The following is a 23,677-nucleotide window of genomic DNA, read 5'->3' on the forward strand; positions in this document are numbered from 1 at the left end:
GAGTGGAGGTGGAGAGACGCGAAGTAAAAAGAGGAGCTCGCCGTCAGCCCTTTGCTCGGCTGCTGTGTCCTCTGGATGTCACCTTCCCTGGTGCTGAGTAACTTCCGGTTCCAACCCCTGCCTGGTGCCCCCACTTTTCCTTGTGTCACTAACATTCGTCTCCAGGAGGCAGAAAGCAGGTGGCTGGTGAACTGGAGAGCCCAGCTACCAGGCGGGGTCCTGCCCAACATACACCTGCTTTTATTCCTCCCTTGTTCTGGCTGAGCAACCTTCCTCTTCATTGAAGAGCTGGTCATATGCCAGGACTGATTCCGGCAGGGCCCCTGGGAGGAACAAATATCCCCAAGGTTGCTGGGTAATCCACTTCACCACCTCTGGAGAGTGAGTAGGCACAGAGAGCCTTCCCCTTGCACTCCCTGTGACCCTCACCCCCAGGGAGAGGGGAGGGGGAGGGAGGGGTATATGTGTGTGTGTGGCGGGGGCGCTCTTCCCAGTCCTCTCCTCAAGGAGTGACTCATCCTCCGGGAGCGGGCCTGAGTTACATGCTCCCTGCTAAGATGATAGTGACATGACATGCATTATTATTGTCGACTTTGGGGGAACAGAGAAGGGAGAAATACACAGACCAGGGACCATTATGATGGTCCCCAGGGAGTGGTCTCTGTTGTTCGGTTTTATTATGTATCTTGGGGTTACACAGGGATGGCCAACACGATGGTGCTTGTTGGAGACTGGGGCTGTGCAGGGGAGACCTGGGATTGTGAAGAGGTGGGGCCAGGGCCTGCTTTCAAGCCCATGGCCTTCCTGGTGAAACTGGGGCATCCCCACCCCAATATGTGCCTATGAGTTAACATTTTATAGTGAACTCTGGACTAAACTCAGAGGACCTCAATTCCAGGATTGGCTCTGTTGTTTGACAATAGTGTCTTTGGGCAAATCATACCTCTCTGGGCCTCAAGCCCTCCATCTGTAAAATGGGCATGATAGTCCCTGCCAAGATGAAATAAGCGATGGCTGTAAGCTGTAAAACACTATGTGTCCCAGGTCCCACTGAGTTGCAGCCTCACAGAGGGGAAGGGGGCAGGGACCAGAGCAGACACTAGCTAAGCCTAAGGGAACAGCAGACAGTTCAGGAGAGAAGAGCCAGCTGTCAGCAAATATCTGAAGGGCAGGAAGAAAGATGCTTGAGGAGAGGGTAAGAATAAAAAGGAAGTCAGTCCCAAACTCGGTAGAGCCCTGGGCACTGAGGAGCTGGTGAGAACCGCCTGCAAGCTCCCAGGACCTCCAGCATCTTGTTTCTACGTCACTCAGCTCCTCAACTCGCCGGAAGCCCCTCACAGGGTCACCCTTCCCCTTCTGGCCCAGAGGCCCAGGGGCGTGACCCACCCCATGTGACACTAGAAGCATGTGTCAGACTGAGGTCTCCTCTTGCTAGTGGGAGGCTCGAAGCCCAGAGCTCTTTCTACAGAACCCCATTCATTCTTGGCTCTGCCAAGTTCGGTCAAATATCTGGACCCTCACAAATTAGAGGTGATGGGAGCTGAGGCCAAAGCCGTGCTATCTGCTCATCTGTCCCTGAACTGGAACCACTGTCCCGGGCATTCTCTTCCAAGAGAGAAGGCAGAGGGCATAACGCTCCCCAACAGGAAACACTCCAACATAACCCAGACAGCGCAGCAGCCCTGGAGCTACATTCTTACCCAGACCCCAGCAGGACACAACACAGAGGAGGGAAGCATTCAAGAAGCCAAGATGATAGGGGAGACGGACAGGGACAGGGCGCGGAGGCAGCCCCGGGCGGAAACCAGCCAGAGTGGGGCCCATGCCTCCTCTGTTTACTGGGACAGGCGAAGCTACAGGAGGGTCTCCCTCCTCTCAGACCGACCCCTGCATAACACCAACTGCCATGCAGGTGGCCCTGGGCCACCACAAGGAAGCGACCATTCGCCATAACCTCCCTGCATCAACTTTGTCCTGAAGTCCAGGGGATGAATGACTTCTTGTGGATGACAGCGGGGGTGCCTAAGGGGCGCCCAAGGGACTCCTCCCTAAAAGATACCACTTTGTTCTGGAGGGAGTCCCCAGCCTGCAAGTCAGATGACCTGGGTTCTGCTCTCAGTTCTTCTATCTACTGGTTGGAGGATATCAGGCGAATTTCTCAACCGCCACTTCCTGATCTGTAAGTGGAATGACTCAATGGTTCTAAGTTCCATTACGCATGCTAGCATTTAGTTTTCAACAAGGTAAATTAATCAATGGCAATAAATCCTTATTAGTGGTGTTTCTGAAATGTAAGTCAGGCCAGGACTTACTGAAAGGGCTCCTGGTCTCACACCTCACATATGATGTTTTTAGGTTGGATGACACCCCATTTCCCTTTGGGGAACCATCTCTGAACTATGAAACCCAGGCCTGGCCAGCCACAGCACCCCAAGTTAGGCATGGGCCCCAATTCCAAGTGAACCCATGACTCCTGCGGGAACCCTGGCAAGGGATGCTGAGAGGATGGAGGCTGGCACTGCTGGCAGGCACCTTCTACCACGTGGGAACTGAGTGGCATCGCCACGGAGAAGGGCAGGGTGAGATGGATGTTGTTTGCGCCCCTCATCTTCCCTGCATGTGGCCAGCAATACTCTCAGGTATGAGTCAACAGCTTCCCTTTTATCAAACGGCACTCTGAGTTAGATTTGTGGCCTCTGTCCTTGAAGAAGTCCAACTGATACAATCTTGGATGCATTGTAACCATTTTCCACTTCATTTAAAAGAATTTTTAAAAGCCACTTAAGACAGTCTTGCTTGCTATCTGACGCAGTAGGGCTGCCCTGAACTTGTCCCTAAAAACCCCCGTCCTTGATACGTCAACCCAGCTCAGAGGCCAACGAGCCCACAGGAACAGAAGTGGTTCTGGGTTCCCGGCAGTGGCTGAGTTCTGGCCAGGACCCAAGGCCTTCTCCAGCCAGGGACTCTGCCCAGGTGGTAAGGGAGGCTCTGACATGCACAGCCTTCCTGGGTGGCCTGGGGTCAGCACTGCCCACCATCAGAGTCCCCCAACTACAGGCAAGACTCCACAGGGGAGGGTGCCATGTCTTTTGCTGCCTGGGCAGGGCCTGAACCAGCTGAAGTGGCCAGGGAAGGGACGATGACCCGGGACATGGGATGCAATGGAAAGTCAGGATCCTGGGTTCCATTCCATCTGGCAGTGGGTTTTTGGGGAACCCTTTCCAAACCTATTTCTCAACCTGGTAAGAGTAGTGCCTGGCTTTTCAAATGATGCCCGACACTCCCCTGACCTCCAGACTCATCTACCCCACTCATTTCTGGATGCTGCCCCCACCTGACATACCTTAGAGGTACCCCAAAATATCTCAGACTCAACCTGCTCCAAACCAAACTCATGCATGCTCTAAGCCCATGTAAACCCAGTCCTCTTTCTATAGTCCCAGTTTCTGGGATGGGGACATCATTCATGCAAACCTGAAACGTGGGAATCATCTATGTCCCCTCCTTCCTTCGGCCTCCCTCAGGCAACCTATTACAAAGCCCACCTGATTTTTTAAAAATATATCTGTATAGATTTCAGAGAGGAAGGGAGAGGGAGAGAGAGATAGAAACAGTAATGCTGAGAATCATTGATCGGCTGCCTCCTGCATGCCCCACTACTGGGGATCGAGCCCACAACCCAGGCATGTGCCCTTGGCTGGAATTGAACCCGGAACTCTTCGGTCCACAGGCCAATGCTCTATCCACCGAACCAAACCAACTAGGGCTCCACCTGATTTTTACCACCTACGTCACTTATCTTCCTACTTTTCTCCACGTCTACCACCATCGTATTATCCAAGGAACTGTCACCCTTCACCCACAGTAGCCCCAGATCTACTAAAGAGACCCCTCCAATTCACTCTCCATAGAGAGGCCAAAGTGACCACACAAATCCCATCAGATCCCCACCCCCACTCCTTCCAGCAAAACAGCTGGATCTCCCAATACTCTGAGGTAAAGGTGGGGCTCCTCCAAAGCCTTGTGGCCCCAGGTCCGGTTGGCTGAGCAGCAGGGTGACCCTGGAACCAAAATGGACCAGACAGGTCTGGGAGTCCTGGCCCCACCCTAAGTGGCTTCCCACCCTGAGGTCCGGCTCACCATTGACTCAGTCTCGCCAGGACTGACGCTCCCCCAAGGCAGACCTCATCTGACCACAGATGGATGGGAAGGGAGCTGGCCGGCAGTCAGGGGAAACCCAGCTGGGCTGACGCCAGGGCTTGTGCACTTCAGGAAGGAGAGGAGATAGAGCGAGAGCAGCACCACAAAAGACTGTCAGTGCCTCCGGGGCCTGAGAGAGAAGGCAGCTGTCAGGAGAATAAACCTCAAGGAGCCTATCTCTGCCCTCTTATCATACTGACCCAGGGCAGCCTGCAGCCTGGGGAGAATAAACAATCATTAACAACCCCTCCCACACTTCCTGCCAGCACAATCCTGCGTGCCCAGCCCAGCCCAGGGCCGAAAGCCTGTGCCTTTCCTCCCTGCCAGGGCGAGTCTTCAAGCCCATCTCTGGGCCCAACCACCTCATCTTGCCTCCCCTTCTTGGGCAATAATCCAATAAACCATATACTCTGCCCCAACTAGTCTCTTCGAGGTCCTAGGACAACCCCTGCCTTTCGGTTCAGGCCTTTGCATCCCGGTATAGGCTGCCTTTACCACCTTCCTTCTCTCTAGCCCACTTGCCATGTGTCTATGCTGATGACGGGGGTCCTCCGTGATCAGCTTTGGCTTCGGGGGAAAAAACCTGGCTAGAGCAGAACCCAGGGCATAAGGAGGTGAGGGCACTGGGAGCATAAAAAATGGGTGCCCTATAAACAGTCACCCCAGGGCCTAATGGGTGGACAGTGTAGGAAGGGAGGAATGCGATGAGAGACCAGATGGTTTTTTTTTGCCTGAACCCAGACAAAGTCAGAGCAAGGGCTGAGGGCTGAGGGCTGAGGACAATGGGAGGCCGGGGGACAGTTCCCTCGGCTGCAGGAGCCCACGTTCTCCAGAGGGACAGCGGAGCAGGCTGGCTGCTGTTCATGCTTCCGAGCAGGTTAGGAGAAAGGTCAAACTGAGTTCCATGGACGTCTGCACCTCACTGTGGAATCCTGTGCCCCCTGCACTACCTTCCCTCTCAGGTTATGGTGTCCCTCTGCCAGGTCTACCAGATGGTTTGAGAGCGAATCCCTGAGCAGGTCTTCAAATTCTGTTTTCACAGACGAGGACTCTGGGGCCCGGAGAAGGGCGATGACTTGCCGGGGTCACACAGCACCAACCCCTTGTGGGCAGCTGTATGCATCTAACCAGACCGGGCCCTGGACTATGAAATCCATTGAGGGGACACCTGACCAAACAAGCTGCTTCCCCTTTGAAGGGCCAAACAGCCCTCCCCTGAGGCTCTCGGGCCCTCGGCCAAGGCGGGCCTCACCTGGGCCTCACTGCCTGCCAAACAGAGGCCCGGCTGGCTTCTCTCGGTTTTGCACAGGATGAATGGCAGGGCAGGCCCACAGATCTGGTCCAGGATGGGCAGGAATTGCTAGGATGGGCAGCCTGATTGAAAGAAGACACCCTCTCAAACACATCAGCCAGGTCTGAAGGGAGAAGAGGTATCTTCTGTGTTAACTACAGGAAATGCCACCTGAGAGATCAGAGCTCACCTTCATCCTGTAAGTTTGCCTCGGGTCAAGCATGAACTGCTTTTCAGGCACTGAGCAAAGTCCTTCATCAAACAGTTGCCACTCTGGTCTTGGGCTAAACCTCCTTCATATACCCTGCTCCCCATTTCACAGCACCTTCCTCTCTATGGAAGTGCCAATGTTAGATCCCCAACACTGAAAAAGCCTGAGGTGGGTCCTCATTCTTCTCCTCACCCCCTGTAGGCTTTCCTGTCTCCCCTACCTGTGGTCCCGGGGGTCTCCTCCTGAGCTATGCTGGAGTCCCCAGGAACCAGCCAGATGCCGAAAAGGCATTGGTCCACAGAAATACCAACCTCTCTGGGACAGGATGGAACAGAGAGAAGGCCGATCCCTGGAAACTCCCTCGTGGCCTGGCATCCCCAGATGAAGGACTCCTTAGAGAGAGGGTACAGCAGGGGGAGAACCGCTCACTGGGGTCTCTTGGGTCATGCCCACACACCTCCCACAGAGCCCAAGAGAAACAGGGAACAAGGAGGAGCTCGGAGGCTCTCCCCTCTCTTGCCTTGTCCACTCAGCCTCATTCCCTTTGGCAGCTGAGACTTTCACATCCTCCTGCCTCTGGTTCCAGTTCACCATCAGGACCAAATGACTGGCATTGTGTCTGTAACGAAACTTGAGTGGCAATGAGAATTGTGGGGAACTTGACTTACAGTGAGGGGAGAACTACATTTCGACTAATGTCCCTTTCAAGCCTCAAGGAACCCGGCCAAGGAAGGAAGGAGGGAGTGGGGGTGGAAGAGGAGAGGAAAACGGTGGGAGTGGCAGGAGCGGCAGGGGTTATGCCCACTCCACCCCCAGTTCCCTCACCTGGGCCTCTTCCTGTAATCACCTCTCGGCTTCCCCTCTTCACTACCCCTCCAAATTCCCTGTAGCCACACAAATAAATAACTTGTTGATTTTTCCTCACCAGAGCAGCTCCCTCAAGACCAATTAGCTATTTGCATTTGTGGCTGATTTTCTTCCTCAAAGGCTGCAGATCTGCTCAGGCTGAGGGTGGCTGCCTGCCCGCGGCGCTCGGACTTGACAGCTGAAGGACTCCTTAGAGAGAGGGTACAGCAGGGGGAGAGCCGCTCACTGGGGTCTCTTGGGTCATGCCCTGACACCGCAGGGCCCCCTGCCTTCTCCTGAGCCCTGCAATGTGGCCCCTTTGAGAGCAGTACAGTCCACACCAGAACTATTTGTTTTGTTTTAATATTACTATTGAACAGATAAAAATTTAGCATTGATAGCAAAATAAAGAAAAGTTAAACGTTTGTCTACATTTCCCTTTATTGTAAATGGTAGTATGCACTGCATTCATAGATGGCAAAACATCATGTATACTGAATGCCAACAGCTGGAACGGAAGGGAACAGTCCTCTTTACCCCAGGAAGATGGCTTTCCTCTGAGAATCTGTGGGGACAAATTCCCCTGCCGCATAGCTCCCCCTGCTCCCACCCTAGAGAGGACCCTGTGGCCTTCCTCCCATTCCTGAAGGAGGAAACTTCTCCAGTTCTCGGCTAAATAGCTGGCGTGGCCCAAAGGCCAGTCTATGCCCTGGAGCCTTGGGCTAGATCTGCAATGACAACATGAAAGCTCAATGGACAATATGTTGTAATTGCAATAATGAGTTATAAATAAGCACCAAGAAGTACTCTAGAATGGCTGGTTAGGGACATACACGGGCATCCCTGATGAGCATGGCATAACTGAAGGAAAAGCCTGTTTCCCTAGGTAGCAAGCCAAGTTCAGACCCTTTCCTTGGGAAATGTCCCTTGAAGATGTTTGCCCTGACAGTTAGCAAGGACTTACTGTCAACAAGCATTCTGAGCAGAGAGGGAGGAAAACCTGAAAACCCAGGTCCCCAGAGAGGTGGGCCCAGCCCTTTAGTTGGCAAGGGCTTGGATACACAGAACATGTGGTGGGGGAAGCTGGGACATGGGGATGAGAGCAGGGAAGGGAGGCCCACCCCAGGCCGAAGTGAGAGAAGAGATGCAGGTGTGCTGAGCCTGGGTCACAAAGCCCCCGCTGCTTTCAGGAAGTACAGAGCCCCTGGGGCTTTGGGGCGCCACCTCCTCAGGGCTGAGGCCTCAAACATCAGGCAGCCTGGAGTCGGGAGGAATGAGCTCATCAGGATGCTGGCTGTGCTGTCAGCATCCTGCACACAGCTCCTCCAAAGCACAGACACATCGTCATCTGCAAACTCTTCCTCCCCCTGACGGTCCCATTTCAGCTAAAGGAACCAACCTCATCACCCAGGCACGGAAATGTCACACCCCAGCCAATCCAGTGTCTGTTCCAGAAGATGATACCGACTTTCACAATCTCTCTAGAATCGGTCCCTGCTTTTCCATTTCAACTGCCAAGTTTCAGCTTCATCGGGTCTCACCTGGACCCTATCTAGTTTTCCAGAAACCTGTGCTTTATATATATATTATTGATTTTTTACGGAGAGGAAGGGAAAGAGAGACTTAGAAACATCGATGAGAGAGAAACATCGATCAGCTGCCTCCTGCACGCCCCCTACGGGGGATGTGCCCACAACCAAGGTACGTGCCCTTGACCGGAATCGAACCTGGGACCTTTCAGTCCATAGGCTGATGCTCTATCCACTGAGCCAAACCGGTTTCGGCCGGAAACCTGTGCTTTAAATAGTTCTTCAGGGGATTCTGATATCTGGTCAAGTATAAGAAATCCCACCCTAAACCTTTAACCATAGACCCTCAAATATTTACTGAACACCTACTACATGCTAAGGACCAAGCCAGGTTGTGTTAGTTCGGAAATGAGGATATATTTGAGGAACTTCCAATCTAATAGGGGCCAAAATCAAATACACACATCCTCAAGGCAGGATATGGTACAGCACAAGACAAAGGAATCATTTTCCCACCCCTAACCTTAGACCCCAACCCCTCAGATCATCCCTTGCTATGACTGAGGAAAAGAGAATATCCCCTACCCAATGCTGCTCTTTTGGACTCTTCAATCACAGGTAACTTTCATATGTGTGTGTGTATACACACACACACACACACACACACACACACACACACACTAGTAGCCCTGCGCACAAATCCGTGCACCAGTAGCTCACTGCCACACTCCAGTAGCTCTCTGCCCCTGCCCCTCCCTCCTGTATCTCCCCTCCCCCCTGCCCCCCCCCCCCCCGCCCCCTGCTCATAGCTCTCTGCAGCCCACTTGTAGCTCGCTGCCCCACCCTCCTGCTGATCCATGATCGGGTCCTTACACGGTTGGTCCTTATGCTTCACGGCGTAACGACCATTTGCATATTATAGAGAGAAACATCAACACTGAGTGGCTGCCTCCTGTACACCCCCTCCTGGATGGGGATCAAGCCCACAACCTGGCATATGTGCTGACCTGGAATTGAACGGGTGACCTCTTGGTGCATGGGTTGATGGCTCAACAACTGAGCCACACCAGCTGGGCTACAGGTAACTTTTTAAAGAGGGATTCTTGCCCTGAGGTATGTCTCAGGTCCATAGACTTGGCAGGTGGAGAAATGCTCCCATGAGGCCACACCCGTGATTCCTAGCGGCTTGGGCTCAGAAAGTTCATAGAGGGCTGTGAGCATGTCACAGCACATCACAGCAATGCATTCCCCAGCAGGGTCACTCCCACAGGCCCCTGGCAAGCTTGCAAGGAAGAGTGGCGATACAGACATAAACACAGAGAGACATTGCCTCCCTGGCCTCCCTCCCTCCATTCTCAAGTTACAAGGTTAAAGGCGTTCCTACTCTCAGCCAAGGGGGAGGGATGAGAGAGAGGGTGCTGAAGCAGGGAACCATCTGGTTCAGATCAGGATTGCTCATTCAGGACCCCAACACACTCCCAGACCCTCCTGATGGGTCTCTTCCCCAACTTCCCACTGGGAAACGGAGCGTTGGGCTAGAAAGGGAAATCTTTCAACCCAAAGGCAAATCTGCCAAAGGAAGACAAGGAAACAAAAAATTGTACAGGCAAGTCTGTGCCACCTCACTGAGCTGAACACTACCAATAAACCCGAGCTCACCGCCTAACCTACAGACACTGTCTTCGTCCACAAAGAGCTCAGGGCACCTGGCAGGCATCCATCCCTGAACCGGCCACCTCTTCTAAAGTTAGCTTCTGAAGCAAGTTGAGGCTTAGTGGTATGGTCTCCCAGACTCCTCTTATGCCGCCATCTCCACCACTGTAGGAGGTTCCCTCCATCTCAGAGGGACTTTGGAGCCCAGCAGGCATAATAAAGAGGAAGGGGCAGGGACAACCTAGCAGCTTCCAGACAACTGTCCCAAAGGCAGGACGGGAGTGCGAGTTACGGGCTAGGAATGACTGTTTCCCTGAAGACCCCTCGGCAGCTTTGGCCGAAAGAGGCTGCCGATTCCTTCGTGTCACCAGCACCTCTCTCCCCTTTCCCTAACACTACATTAGGCTGCTCCACAGTGCCTTGCGCAGCTGTAAAGCAAGAGTTTGTAAAATGGGAGATGGATGCGGTTGGCAAGAAATACAAACTGAAAGGCTAACTTGACAAAGAAGCATTGGGATGGTGACTCTACAGGCAGAGAGGGCCAGACTTGGGGTACAGGCAGGACGGGGCAGGGGGAACAGAAGTAGTGGAAAGCTAAAGGGGAGACTAACGTGAGCTCAGCCCAGAGCTGCAGCAGGCGGGTGGGACGTCTGGTCCAGTCACAGAGGAATGACTGAAAGGAAGAAATGACTCTTCCATTCGGAGGGATGGGCTTAGGCGAGTCCCCACAGGACTGGGGCATGGCCTTGGCCAAGTGCCTGGCTTGTACTGTGCCTCAGTTTCTGCAAAGTGGGAAGGAGGTCAAACTCTTAAGTCTTCTCAGAGAGAACTGGGCTAGTGGGGGGGGGGGGGGTCCTAGGGGGCACTGCCAGATAGGGGAAAGAGGAGAGAGGCTGATGGTGCAAAGACAGCCTCTGACCAAGCAGAGCGGGGCAGGGGTCTCCAGATAGTGCGGACGCCAGGAGCGCGCGGGGTGGGGGGCAGGAACTAAGTAGTGGACTATAAATCGGGACTGGGGCACGCAGTGCTTCCAGGGCTGGGACTGGGGGCTGCCACCAAGGAGCGGAACAGTCTCGCCTGGGGGACTGAGAGCGGCTTGATGTGCAAAAGCAGAAGGCGGGGATGGGGACTGAGGCCAATGCAAACGGACCCGCGCCCGCATTGGGGAGCCCAGCCCCCTGACTCGGGGGAAGTTGCCGGGGTGGACCCGGCCGGTCTGGGGCCGCTGGGCCGAGCCCGCTGCCCGCGCAGGGAGGGCTCAGAGCAGCCAGGGGCCCGGGGTGTACCGCATCCCGCCCGCCCTCATTCCGCCCGCGCACCTCAGTCAACGCCGGGCGCCGCGGGCCATGCTTGCCGCTCCTGCCACCGCCTCCACCCGTGCAAAAGCCGCCGCCGCCGCCGCCGCCGACGTCCGGACCCGTTAGCTCCGCCGCTCCCTGGTTCGCCTGCAGCGGGCCAGTCCCGCCCTTGCCGGCCCAGCCCTACCCGAGCGAGCTGCCGCCGACTCAGCCCTGCCCCTCCCCCCACCCAGCTCGGCTGGAAGGGAAGGGTGGGGGAAGGGGGGCGGCTGCCCCCTCCCCATTCACATCCTCTGGGCTCTCCCCTCCCTCCTCCTCCCGCACGCGCGCGGGCATGCTGGGATGTGGAGTCCAGCAGCTGCTGAGTCAATAAGGGTGCCCCGCATTCAGGACTACTACTCCCCCAAAACAGCGCGCTTGCGCCCTAGGGATTGTGGGCTTTGTAGTTCGACCGGGGCTCTGGGGGGTCTACCGCTCATTGGCGGGGTGTGGGGGGGGATCTCCGTTCCCAGAAGGCCGGGCTCCCAGTGTAGGATGTGGGGTGTGAGGTGCCCCGGGCCCGGGTTGAATACCTAGATCCCCAGGAAGGTGCAAACCAGCCCAGGCTGCCTCCTAGACGCGGCTGTGCCAGCTGCAGCCGAGCCCGACTGGAGGAGAAGCCTCCGGCCCCCGAACCGCACCGCACCCCGGGTACCGTTTCCATTCGTGCTCGCGAGGAGCCCTGACCTGGGGCTAGCCTGACTTCATGCCCGGCTCTGCCATCCAGAGCTGCAGTTGAGCTGCTGCGTCCAGGCCTGAGCAGAGAGGCTCCGGGAGCTGCGTGGGCGTGGGGGTTTCCCCACCTGGGAAAGGGGGGCCCCCGATGTCTGTGGGTTTGCTGGAGCATCACCTGCTGGGGCACCTTCTCATTCCAGTCTCATCTCTTTTTCTGTTAGATGCCCTCAGTTCCTTACTGTGTAGGGTAAGGTGCACACATTTTAAATATTTTTCCACGCTTCTTTCCCCACTCCTACAAACCCAGCTCAAATCCTGTAGGAAGCTCCAGGTCGGCCTCAGGCTCACTCTCCACGTTTCATCCCCTCGAGCTCAGGGAAGGCCTGCACATCAGTGGTTCTCAAACTTTGGCGCCCGTGTCAGATTCTCCAAGCGAGCCTGTTCCAACTGTGGACGAAAGGAGCCACATGCTAACCTGACAAGCTCAGGGAGGCCTGTGTGGCAGTCTTGCAAACTCAGAGACCTAAAATAACCACAAAAGATGGTCTGAAAATTAAATATTTAACTACAAACAGGTTATAGTGGGCAGTCATGTCCTAGGCCGATATTTTCCCTAAGATCAACTTAGATCTTTTCTGAGCCCATTTGCCTTTTTGCCTCTAAGATAACATATCTGTGAGATGTCTGGGTAACTTGTAACTTCCCTTTTTTCTGGAGCCCCTGGGGCACAACCAGATGTGGTGGGCGCCAGGACAAATACCACAAATTCCTTCATTATCATGTTAATTGTTCCTGCACTCACCTAAGTATGTGTCCATCATTTTACTTTTTATCCACTCCCAGGGGTTTCCCACCGCTTTGCTTTATTTATCCCATCTCCTTAAATCCATCACCAATGAATTTCATGTAACCCACCTATGTCCCTCCTTTGATTGCAAGGTATAAATACAAATGTAACCCGCCATTCTTCGGAGCATTATCTCAATTCATTGAGGTTCTGCTTCCCAGCATATGTCGACAGTTTGGCTCAAATAAACTCACAAAAATTCTTTACAGGTTTCAATGTGTGTGTTTTTTTATGTTAACACAACAAAGGTTGCTGACCGCCCACCCCAGGTTCTGTTTCATCAGTTCTAGAGTGGGCCTGAGAAATTTCTAACAGGATCCCAGGTGCTGCTGAAGCTGCTGGGCTGGGGAACCACTTTGAGAACTTCTGTTGGTGTTTGGTGGGTCGAGTTCTGACAGGTCAGTAGAATCTGCTGCCTCTGGGTGAGCTCTGACCTAAAATGGGTCAGTGGCGGGGAGTGAGAGGTGAGGAGGTGGATTCCTGGCTTGTCAAGTATCTGAGAGTCTCTCACACCTACCCAGGTAGGACCCTCCGGACCACCTCTGTCCTGATGTTCTGGGAGCTAAGACCTCCGAAGGGGAAACTTGGTGGCCACCACCCCAGACTCTTCAGCTGTCAGGTGAGAAAGAGTCTCTGCTTGACCAAACTTCAGCCAGGCTCCTCTGAGACCTCTTCATCCATAGGCCTCAACCTTGGTCTAAAAATGACACTCTCGCCGGAGCCGGTTCGGCTCAGTGGATGGAGCGTCGGTCTGCGGACTGAGGGATCCCGGGTTCGATTCCGGTCGGGGGCATGTACATTGGTTGCGGGCACATCCCCGGTAGGGGGTGTGCAGGGGGCGGCTGGTCGATGTTTCTCTCTCATCGATGTTTCTGGCTCTCTGTCCCTCTCCCTTCCTCTCTGTGGAGAATCAATAGAATATATTTTAAAAATAAAAAATAAAAAAATAAAAATGACACTCCCAACACAAATGATTTCAGTCACCCCCTTCCCCTACATGGAAAGACTTACATACAATAGCGTAGTTTCTAACAGCTCAAGGCCACATCCCTAGGATGACCCTTGCTCTCTTTAAAGTTTGTAAAGCTCAAGGCTGCCAAAAGAATTGACTGTTTATTCTAGCCAACACCCCTTGATAGGCTCGTGACCACCCCTTGCTTAGAGGATTTACTGAAAAGGGTCTGTAAGTGTGACTCTGTCCTCTGTCCCTTTGAGATGTATGTATCTCCTACAACTCAGGAGGGTCTTTCCCAAGGACCTGAAAGCCATTCCCTTGAAATGTAAGCCCCGGGAAGGAATAGAGCCTCTGTCTCCCAGTCTCTGTGGGAGGTTAGGATCCTAACCTCAGTAATTTCCCACAAGCAGACACAGCTGGCCTAGTCAGCATTTACACTGACCAACCCTTTGTAATTTTTTACTTCCCTGACTCTACTGAGCCCCTGCTCACCTCCCTCTGGACTCCCTCATTCTCCATCTATCTATCTATCTATCTATTTATTTATGCTAATCTTCGCCCGAGGATATTTTTCCATTGATTCTTTTTCCCCATTGCTATTTATTCTTTATTATTATTTTATTATTTTAAAAATAATTATTGTTGAAAGTATTACTTATGTCCCCCTTCCTCCCCCCATTAACCCCCTCCATTGATTTAATATATATATATATATATATATATATATATATATATATATATATATATATATTAATTTCAAAGAGGAAGGGAGAGGGAGAGAGATAGAAACATCAATGATGATAGCCATTGATTGGTTGCCTCCTGCACGCCCCCTACTGGGGATTGAGCCCACAACCCAGGCATGTGCCCTTGACTGGAATCGAACCTGGAACCCTTCAGTCTGTAGGCTGATCAGCTAGGGCTCCATTGATTCTTAAAGACAGTGAAAGAGAGAGAGAGGGACAGAGAGAGACAGAAACACTGACACATTGATTGGTTGTCTCCCGCATGTACCCCAACCAGGGACCAAGCCTGCAACTGAGGTACATGCCCTTGATCGGAATCAAACCCAGGACCTTCAGTCCGCAGGCTGATGCTCTATCCACTGAGCCAAATCATCTATGGCTCCTTCATTATCCTTTTAAAATGCCTGGTCACCTCTAGACAAGTCCAAATTGAGTTCAGTTCACTCTGTACCCTCTTCCTATTGCAATAGTTATTATTGGTTAAAATCAGTCCTTACCACTTTTCACTAGTGTCTGGTTTTATCTTTGACTATTGTGGATATTGGGGGCCCAGGCTCTAGCCTTCCCTCTAGCTACCAAGTGCTCAAAGGATGGGTGAGTTATCCCGAGGCCTTTGGACAAACAGCCAAGTGGCCACCAGAGGCATTGGACACTGACTAGGGTTGACTCTGGAATGCTTTTCTGTTTCCTGTAGATTTGTGTCCCCAACACTGGCTATGTGGGGGGCTAGGTGATCCACATGCAACCCTATGCTGTGCCCATGAAACCAGCCGCCTGGCCCTTTCCTGACAGGGGTTTGCCTCTGCACCTGCAATGGCAACATTCCCTCACAGATAAAAGGTAAATGAGCCTTTTGGAAACACACACACACACACATATATTTTATTGATTTCAGAGAGGAAGGGAGAGGGAGAAAAAGATAGAAACATCAATGATGAGAGAGAATCATCAATTGGCTGCCTCCTGCACACCCCACACTGGAGATCGAGCCCACAGCCCAGGTATGTGCCCTGACTGGGAATTGAACTGTGACCTCCTGGTTCATAGGTCCATGCTCAACCACTGAGCCATGCCGGCTGGGCTAAATGAACCTTTTTGAGTTTATATCCATCTCCCAAATCTCTGTTAAGCATATTATTCAGGGAGAATTAAAATGGCCTTTCATGGGCAGAACTAACAGATCCTCTATATCTCTCAGCCCCAATAGGAACCCCCATCATCACCCTAACTACTTCTCCTTGCCGTTTGTGCTTTCCCATCCTCTCCACCCTTCCGTATTCTGCCTGACTGTCCAAAGTCTCCCCTGATGCCCTAGCTGGTTTGGCTCAGTGGATAGAGCATCGGCCTGTGGACTTAAGGGTCCCAGGTTCAGTTCCGGTCAAGGGCACATACCTCAGTTGCAGGTTCTGGCATGAGGTAACCAATCAGTTGGTGTCTCTGTCACATTGATGTTTCCCTCTCTCTGTCTCTCCCCCTCCCTTCCACTCTCTCTAAAAATCAATGGAAAAATATCCTCAGGTGAGGATTAACAACAACAACAACAACAACAAATTTAATGAATAAACAAATAAGCTGCTTAAACACACACACACACACACACACACACACACACACACAAATGTCTACCCTGAGTTTCCCTTCCTCCAGAAGGTTCTTCCCAGCTGCCTCGGCCCCATGTGAACCTCAGCCCTTGTGTTGCACTTGAATTTGCATCCTTCATTCAGAAGCCTAGCTTTGCTGGTGAACTGTCCAATGCAAGAGAGGTGGTGGAACAGACAGTGGGACAAGGTGGATGACAGATCAGGGCTCTGGAGGCGGACAGCTACTAAGCAGGCTGCAAAGAGGCGCTGGCTCTCTCCCTCCCTGGGTTTCTGTTTGGGGACAGAAGCTTAAGTCAGACCTATCTGGCAGCTCCCACACCAGATGGTATGTGTGACCCAAAGCAAGTTATACAGTTTTTTCATCTGTAAGATGGGAATAATAATAATAACACACCTTACCTTTTGGAGTTGTTGTAAAGATTAAATGAAAAAAAATACTGTCATCTTGGATAGGATGATTGTCAAAAAGAAATCAAATTAATCTATACATTGAATGTGGTCCTAATACCAAAACCAGAAGGCTTTTTGTTTTGTTTTGAAACAGGAGAGAGGAGTAGATCAATTGATTTTTTAAAAAATATTTTTATTGATTTATTTTTCATGTTTTTATTGATTTTGAGAGAGAGGGAAAAGTATAGGAAGATAGAAACATTGATGAGAGAGATATATCTTTGATCAGCTGCCTCCTGCATGCCCCCTACTGGGGATCGAGCCCGCAAACCTGGGCATGCGCTCTGACCTGGAATAGAACCAGCGATTTCCTGGTTCATGGGCCGACGCTCAATCACTGAACAACACTGGCCGGGCTAGATAAATTGATTTTTAAAATTCATTTGGAAAAATAACAAGCAAGACTAGTCAGGAAATTTTTGAAAAACGAACAGTAGTGAAGGGAATTAGCCCTCTCAGGTGTTCAACATATTTTAGAGGTACAGTTAAAGTAGTGTGGTAGATCCATGACAAAGACCTACAAGTGTAGAAATAAACTCAAATATGCATGGAAATTTGGTGTATGGTAAAGATAAATTTCAAATAAGTGGGGGAAAGATGAATTACTCTATAAATAGTAAAGGGACAGTTGGGGAACCATCTGCTAAAAATAGTTCAACTCTGAATAAATTAGTGGATCTAGGGAAAAATCACCAATGGCTACCAAAATCATGAAAAATGAAGACAACCGGATTCATCTGAAGACAAACATGTAACTAACCGTGATGGAAGTATGATACTCTGAAAATAGTGTCGAAGAAATAAATCATCCCAAATCTGACAACATCAATGTACTAAATATACAGGTACCAGAGGAAGGTGCTATTTGAAACCATGGGATGCAATCAGCAAAATTCAGTGAGAAACTGTACAAGACAAATGACCAGCTTCTTCAAAGAATACATTGCAATTTCTAAAAAGCCACATCAAACAATTGCAATGTATGGACTTTATCTGACTCCTAATTCAAACAAACTGAACAAGAATTGTATGAGAATTGGGGAAATTTGAACACTGACCATTGGATATTAAGTAATTATTATTAATTTTAAGTGTGCTAATGGTGTTGTGGTTAGTTTTGTGTGTTGTTTTTTTTTTAAGAGGCCTCACTTAAGCCAAAACCGGTTTGGCTCAGCGGATAGAGCGTCAGCCTGCGGACTGAAAGGTCCCAGGTTCGATTCCGGTCAAGGGCATGTACCTTGGTTGCGGGCACATCCCCAGTAGGGGGTGTGTAGGAGGCAGCTGATCAATGTTTCTCTCTCATCGATGTTTCTAACTCTCTATCTCTCTCCCTTCCTCTCTGTAAAAAATCAATAAAATATATTTTAAAAAAAAGAGACCTCACTTAGTGATATATACTGAAATCATATTTATAGCTGATAAGATAGCTGGGGTTTGGTTCAAAATAATCTAGGGTTGAGGTGAAGGTATAGATACAGGGTTGGCTAAATTGATAATTGTTGGAGCTGGGAAATGATGGCTAGTTGGGGTTCATTATAAAAATTTTTCTACTTTTGCATATATTGACATTTTCCATCATAGAATGGTTAAACATTTTTTTCCAGTCAGAGCTCTACCTCAAACCTAACTAAAAACTAAAACCAATAATAGCCAACAAAAAAAACAATAGAAAAATGGTAGAAATGTTTGCAACTTACATCAGAGGTAAAAGGCTAATACAAAGTGCTGCCGAAACCGGTTTGGCTCAGTGGATAGAGCGTCGGTCTGTGGACTGAAAGGTTCCAGGTTCGATTCCGGTCAAGGGCATGTACCTTGGTTGCGGGCACATCCCCGGTAGGGGGTATGCAGGAGGCAGCTGGTTGATGTTTCTCTCTCATCGATGTTTCTAGCTCTCTATCCCTCTCCCTTCCTCTCTGTAAAAAATCAATAAAATATATTTTTTTTAAAAAAGGCTAATACAAAGTGCTTTTGCAAATCGGTAAAATGACCAAGAAACCAACAGGAAATGTGTAAAGTATATGAACAAGCAGTTCACAGAAAAGGAAACACAATGGCTCTTATATGAGAAAATGCAGAGCTTTGCTTTTTAAAAATTATAAAATACATGTAACATCGAATTTTATCATCTTAACCAATTTTACGTGCACAGTTCATGGCATTAAATACATCCACATTATTGTGCTACCATCACCACCATCCATCCACAGAACTTTTTTCATCTTGCAGCACCGAAATTCTGAGCCCATTAAACAATAACTCCTCACATTCTCTTCTACCCCAGTTCCTGACAACCACCATTCTACTTTCCGTCTCTGTGAATCTGACCATGACATCATATGAGTATGAATACAGTATTTGTCCTTTTATGTCTGGCTTATGTCACTTACTATAATGTCTTCAATGTTCATCCATGCTGTGGCCTGTGTCAGGGTTTCCTTCCTGTTTTAGGCTGAATAATATTGCATTGTTTGTGTATGCATTATAGCCATTCATTCCTAGATGGACACGGGTTGCTTCGTCTTTTGGCTATAGTAAATGCTGCTGCTACGAACACGGGTGTACAACTATCTCTCCAAGTCCTGCTTTCAATTCCTTTATAGTTATATGCCCAGAAATGATATTGCTGGATCATATGATAATTCTGTCTTTATTTTTTTTGAGAAACCACCGTAATGTTTTCCATGGTGGCTGTCCCATTTTACATTCCCATCAACTGTGCACAAGCGTTTCAATTTCTCCACATTCCCTCCAACACTTATTTTCTCAGAGCTTCACTCTTTTTCTTTTAAATCTTCACCCGAGGATGTGTTTAGAGAGAGAGAAAGGGAGGGAGGGAAAGAAACATCGTTCCCTTGCCTTCCGCACGTGCCCCAACTGGGGATCGAACCTACAACCTAGGTATGTGCCCCGACAAGGAATCGAACCCACAATCCTTTGGTGCACAGAATGATGCTCCAACCAACTGAGCCACCCAGCCAGAGCTCAGAGCTTCACTCTTAATAAAAGAAATGTAAATTAAAACCACACTGAGATATCAATTTTCGTTTATCAGATTGGCAGAAATAAAAAAGCTTGATAACTATCTTGGCAAGAGTGTGGGGGACAAGGATTCTTGTACACTGCCAGTGTGACTGAAATTGTACAGCCTCTATGAATAACAGCTTGCTAATATCTTAAAATTACACATGTACACACCATTTGATTTAACAGTTTATAAGAAAGTATCCTATTTGCACATGTTCTTGGTTACATATAGAAATAGATAGTTGTTCCACCATTGTAAGAGCAAAGATTAAAAATGATCTAGCCCAGTTGATGTGGCTGAGTTGTTGAGTGTTGACCTATGAACCAAAGGCCATGGTTTGATTCTCGCTCAGGGCACATGCAGGCTCGATCCCCAGTGTGGGGCATGCAGGAAGCATCCAATCAATGATTCTCTTTCATCGTTGATGTTTCCATCTCTCTCTCCCTCTCCCTTCCTCTCTGAAATCAATAAAAATATATTTTAAAAAATAATAAAGTCCACTTAATACTCTCTGGAACAAGTTCACTGTTTGGTTATTCTTTCAAGTCTGTGCATTAATTTTTAAAAAAATAAATTTTGTTTTAGTTAATCCTCACCCGAGGATATTTTTCCATTGATTTTTAGAGAGAGTGGAAGGGAGAAGGAGAGACAGAGAGAGAGAAACATCTATGTGAGAGAGACACATCGATTGGCTGCCTCCCGCATGCACCAGGGCCAGGATGGAGCCTGCAACCAAGGTACATGTCCTTGACCAGAATCGAACCCAGGACCCTTCAGTCCACAGGCCGGCGCTCTATCCACTGAACCAAACCAGCTAGGGTTGTGCTTAAAAACATGCCAGCTGTTTCATTTTTCTCCTTGGAAGACGCAAGAGGAAAGTTTAATATCCTCTTCCATTTTCTTCACCCAGTTCCTATCTCTCACCAGTCCTCCTGTAGTAAATGCTGTTGGTGACATCACTTTCCACTCTCCAGCCGTTGTGTTGGCGGCTAGTGGCTCACAGCTTCACCCTTCCCCGAATTGTGCTCAGTCCACGTAGCCCATGTTTCTCCCAGAAATGCCTGGGAAATCACGCTCCCCCCAGCCCCTCCCCCCTAGTGGCCTACAGCCCGTGAAGGACTGAAGAGGGGTACAAAGCCCAGCTCCCGTGCTTCTGCGAGGGATAAACCTTGTGGTGCATTTTCTGTTGCAGAGCTCACTGCAGGATCAGACTGAGGCAAGCCTTAGATGAAGCCACATCCTTTGGCTTCTTCCCCTGTCCTGCTTCCCTCTGTCTTAATACGTCACTGGCACTGGAATCCCTGTCTCAGGCTCTGTCTCTAAGGAGCCCAACCTAAGATATCCCTGTGGCCAGTCCTGGCTCCCAAGGGGGTTTCCGGCTCCCAGCAGCAGCTACACATCTCATTCAGGGCCCTGCAGATGGGACCTCCGCCAAGAAGCCTTCCCGGACCCTCACTCACTGGCAGCATGTTTATTTAATAAGAAGGAAGTTGGACGCCTACTCTGGCCAGGCACTGCACTAACCTCTTAAAAAAAAAAAAAATAGCCGAAACCGGTTTGGCTCAGTGGATAGAGTGTCGGCCTGCGGACTCCCGGGTTCGATTCCGGTCAAGGGCATGTACCTTGGTTGTGGGCACATCCCTGGTGGGGTTGTGCAGGAGGCAGCTGATCGATGTTTCTCTCTCATCGATGTTTCTAGCTCTCTATCCCTCTCCCTTCTTCTCTGTGAAAAATGAATAAAATATATTTAAAAAATAAAAATAAAAATATATTTTATTGATTTCAGAGATGAAGGGAGAGGGAGAGATAGAAACATAAATGATGAGAGAGAATCATTGATTGGCTGGCTCCTGCACGGCCCACATTGGGGATCAAGCCTGCAACCCGGGCATGTGCCCTTGACCGGAATTGAACCTGGGACCCTTCAGTCTGCAGGCTGATGCTCTATCCACTGAGCCAAACCAGCTAGGGCTGTGCTTACCTCTTTATGTGCATTAGCTCATTGAACCCTTCAAAAAATCCGATTAGGTAAATACAGATGAGGAAACTGTATTCTTTTCTTCTTTTTTTTAAAAAATACATTTTATTGATTTTTTATAGAGAGGAACAGAGAGTCAGAAACATCAATGAGAGAGAAACATCCATCAGCCACCTCCTGCACACCTCTTACTGGGGATATGCCCGCAATCAAGGTACATGCCCTTGACTGGAATCGAACCTGGGACCTTTCAGTCCGCAGGCCGACGCACTATCCACTGAGCCAAACCTAACCCTGGGTGGAAACTGTATTCTTAGAGATGAGGAAACCGAGGCTCCAAGAAGTGCAGTGGCTTGCTCACACAGTAAGAAAATGATGGGAACTGGGGAGGATTTGTCAGATTTCAAATCCTTGTATTTAACCACTAGATTCTACCCTATATGATAACATCAGAACATTTTAATTTTTTTTATGGCTCTGTCTTTCCTACCCCGGACAGAGGGGCTACACCCAGAGCTGAGAGCTTGGCATTTTTGTGTCTGCTGCTGACAGATTGCACTGAGGGCTTCATGTTACCCCAAACCCTCAAGCATCTTTGCCTCTCAGTCTGAAAAGTGCAAATGGCGGTGGAACCTCTCCTTACCCCCCCCCCCCCCCCCCCCCCGCCAGTGTGCGGGCCCTAGGAGGTGGGGTGAAGCCCTTTGCTTCTGAGCTCCCGGGGGGCACACTGTTTTCCTTGAACTCCCCTCCCCCCAAAAGCTGTAGCTGCAGGCGTCCCTGCCTCCTACTCCACTGCAGAGAGGGATCTGCATTGATGAGAACAGCAGCAGTGGGAGGCAGCTAGCTCATCACTCCCCTGGAGGCCTCCTGGGTTCACAGAAGAAAGCACAGCCACTTAAGTGTGGGAAGGAGGGTGAGACCTGGGCCAGGCCACGTGAAGAGGGGGAATGACTCCAGTGGGAGAAGACTGAGGGAAGGAGAAAAATTTGGGGGAGGAGATGGGTAGTGGAAGCTGGCAGGGGACTGCTTATTCATTCAACAAACTGTTTTAACCACCTACAATGTTCTAGGCACTGTTCTAGTGGACAAACCAAAGACCCTGCTGTAATGGGGCAGCATAAGCATAACGACAATAAACATAATCATAATGACATGTTAAACAAAAAAACCTTTGTGGCCTCAAGCTTTTCTGAAAGAAAGGGTTTATTGAGTCATATGCTAGCCAGAAAAAGGACCATGTCCTGGGACATACACAGTCTAAGGCACCAGTAGCAGGGCTAGAGGGAGAAGAACATGAGCCCAGTCCCGGATCCTTCATATGAAGGGTTTGGGGAAGAAAGATTAAGTTGTTTCGAAAGAACTTACACTGGCTCTATGTAAAGAGGGGTTGGGAAAAGGTCAAGCAGTAGCCGTTCCAGGATAGGTGCAGAGTCGGTAAGGAAGAAATATTTCCAACTTCTGGATTGGTTGTGGGCAACAAGCCAGAAAGCTCATGCATAATCAGGATGAGGTGGCTCTAGTGGTTCACTATTTTTCCTTTGGATAGCTCTCTGGAAATTAATTGAAAGTTTTTTTTTCTTAATATATTTTATTGATTTTTTACAGAGAGGAAAGGAGAGGGATAGAGAGTCAGAAACATTGATGAGAGAGAAACATTGATCAGCTGCCTCCTGCACACCCCCCACTGGGGATGCACCCACAACCAAGGTACATGACCTTGACCGGAATCGAACCTGGGACCCTTGAATCCGCAGGCCGACGCTCTATCCACTAAACCAAACCGGCCAGGGCTTAATTGAAAGTTTTAACATACATTCAAGAATGTGAGTAGTCTTTTGTTGTTGGTTTTGGCCTGTGGTTCTGTTAACTCAGTGGTTGGCAAACTGCAGCTCGCGAGCCACATGCGGCTCTTTGGCCCCGTGAGTGTGGCTCTTCCACAAAATACCACGTGCGGGCCGGGCGCTCACGTACAGTGCGATTGGAACTTCGTGGCCCATGTGCAGAAGTCGGTTTTCGGCTCTCAAAAGAAATTTCAATCGTGGTACTGTTGATATTTGGCTCTGTTGACTAATGAGTTTGCCGACCACTGTGTTAACTGATTAATCTCTTCCCCCCTCCTCCCACCCTCTAGCCTGCCATAAATCAATTTAGGACATCTCAGAATTTTTCTCTTGTCAAATGGTTAGTACTTTTTGAGCATTTACTATACAACAATCTCAGCATTCAATCCTATTCTTAACCCATTTTTACAGATGACAGGTGACAAGGAGACGCAGAGTAACCAAGTTAGAGTAGGGTCCCCCATCTCCTTTGAGACTGAAGGCAGGGCCTCT

General features: G+C 49.9%; 1 protein-coding gene across 1 annotated transcript in view; it reads right to left on the bottom strand.

The window, feature by feature from the left end:
* Positions 1-11,245, bottom strand: part of ST3GAL2 (ST3 beta-galactoside alpha-2,3-sialyltransferase 2) — a 44,824-nt gene extending 33,579 nt beyond the window's left edge. The window contains exon 1 of the mRNA XM_079800690.1: positions 11,050-11,245. The gene's annotated coding sequence lies outside the window, so the exon portion shown is untranslated. The remainder of the gene's footprint in view (positions 1-11,049) is intronic.
* Between the last annotated feature and the right edge of the window lie 12,432 nt (positions 11,246-23,677).

This window comes from Cnephaeus nilssonii (assembly GCF_951640355.1).
Source record: "Cnephaeus nilssonii genome assembly, chromosome: 20".
In the NCBI taxonomy this organism is placed as follows: domain Eukaryota; kingdom Metazoa; phylum Chordata; class Mammalia; order Chiroptera; family Vespertilionidae; genus Cnephaeus; species Cnephaeus nilssonii.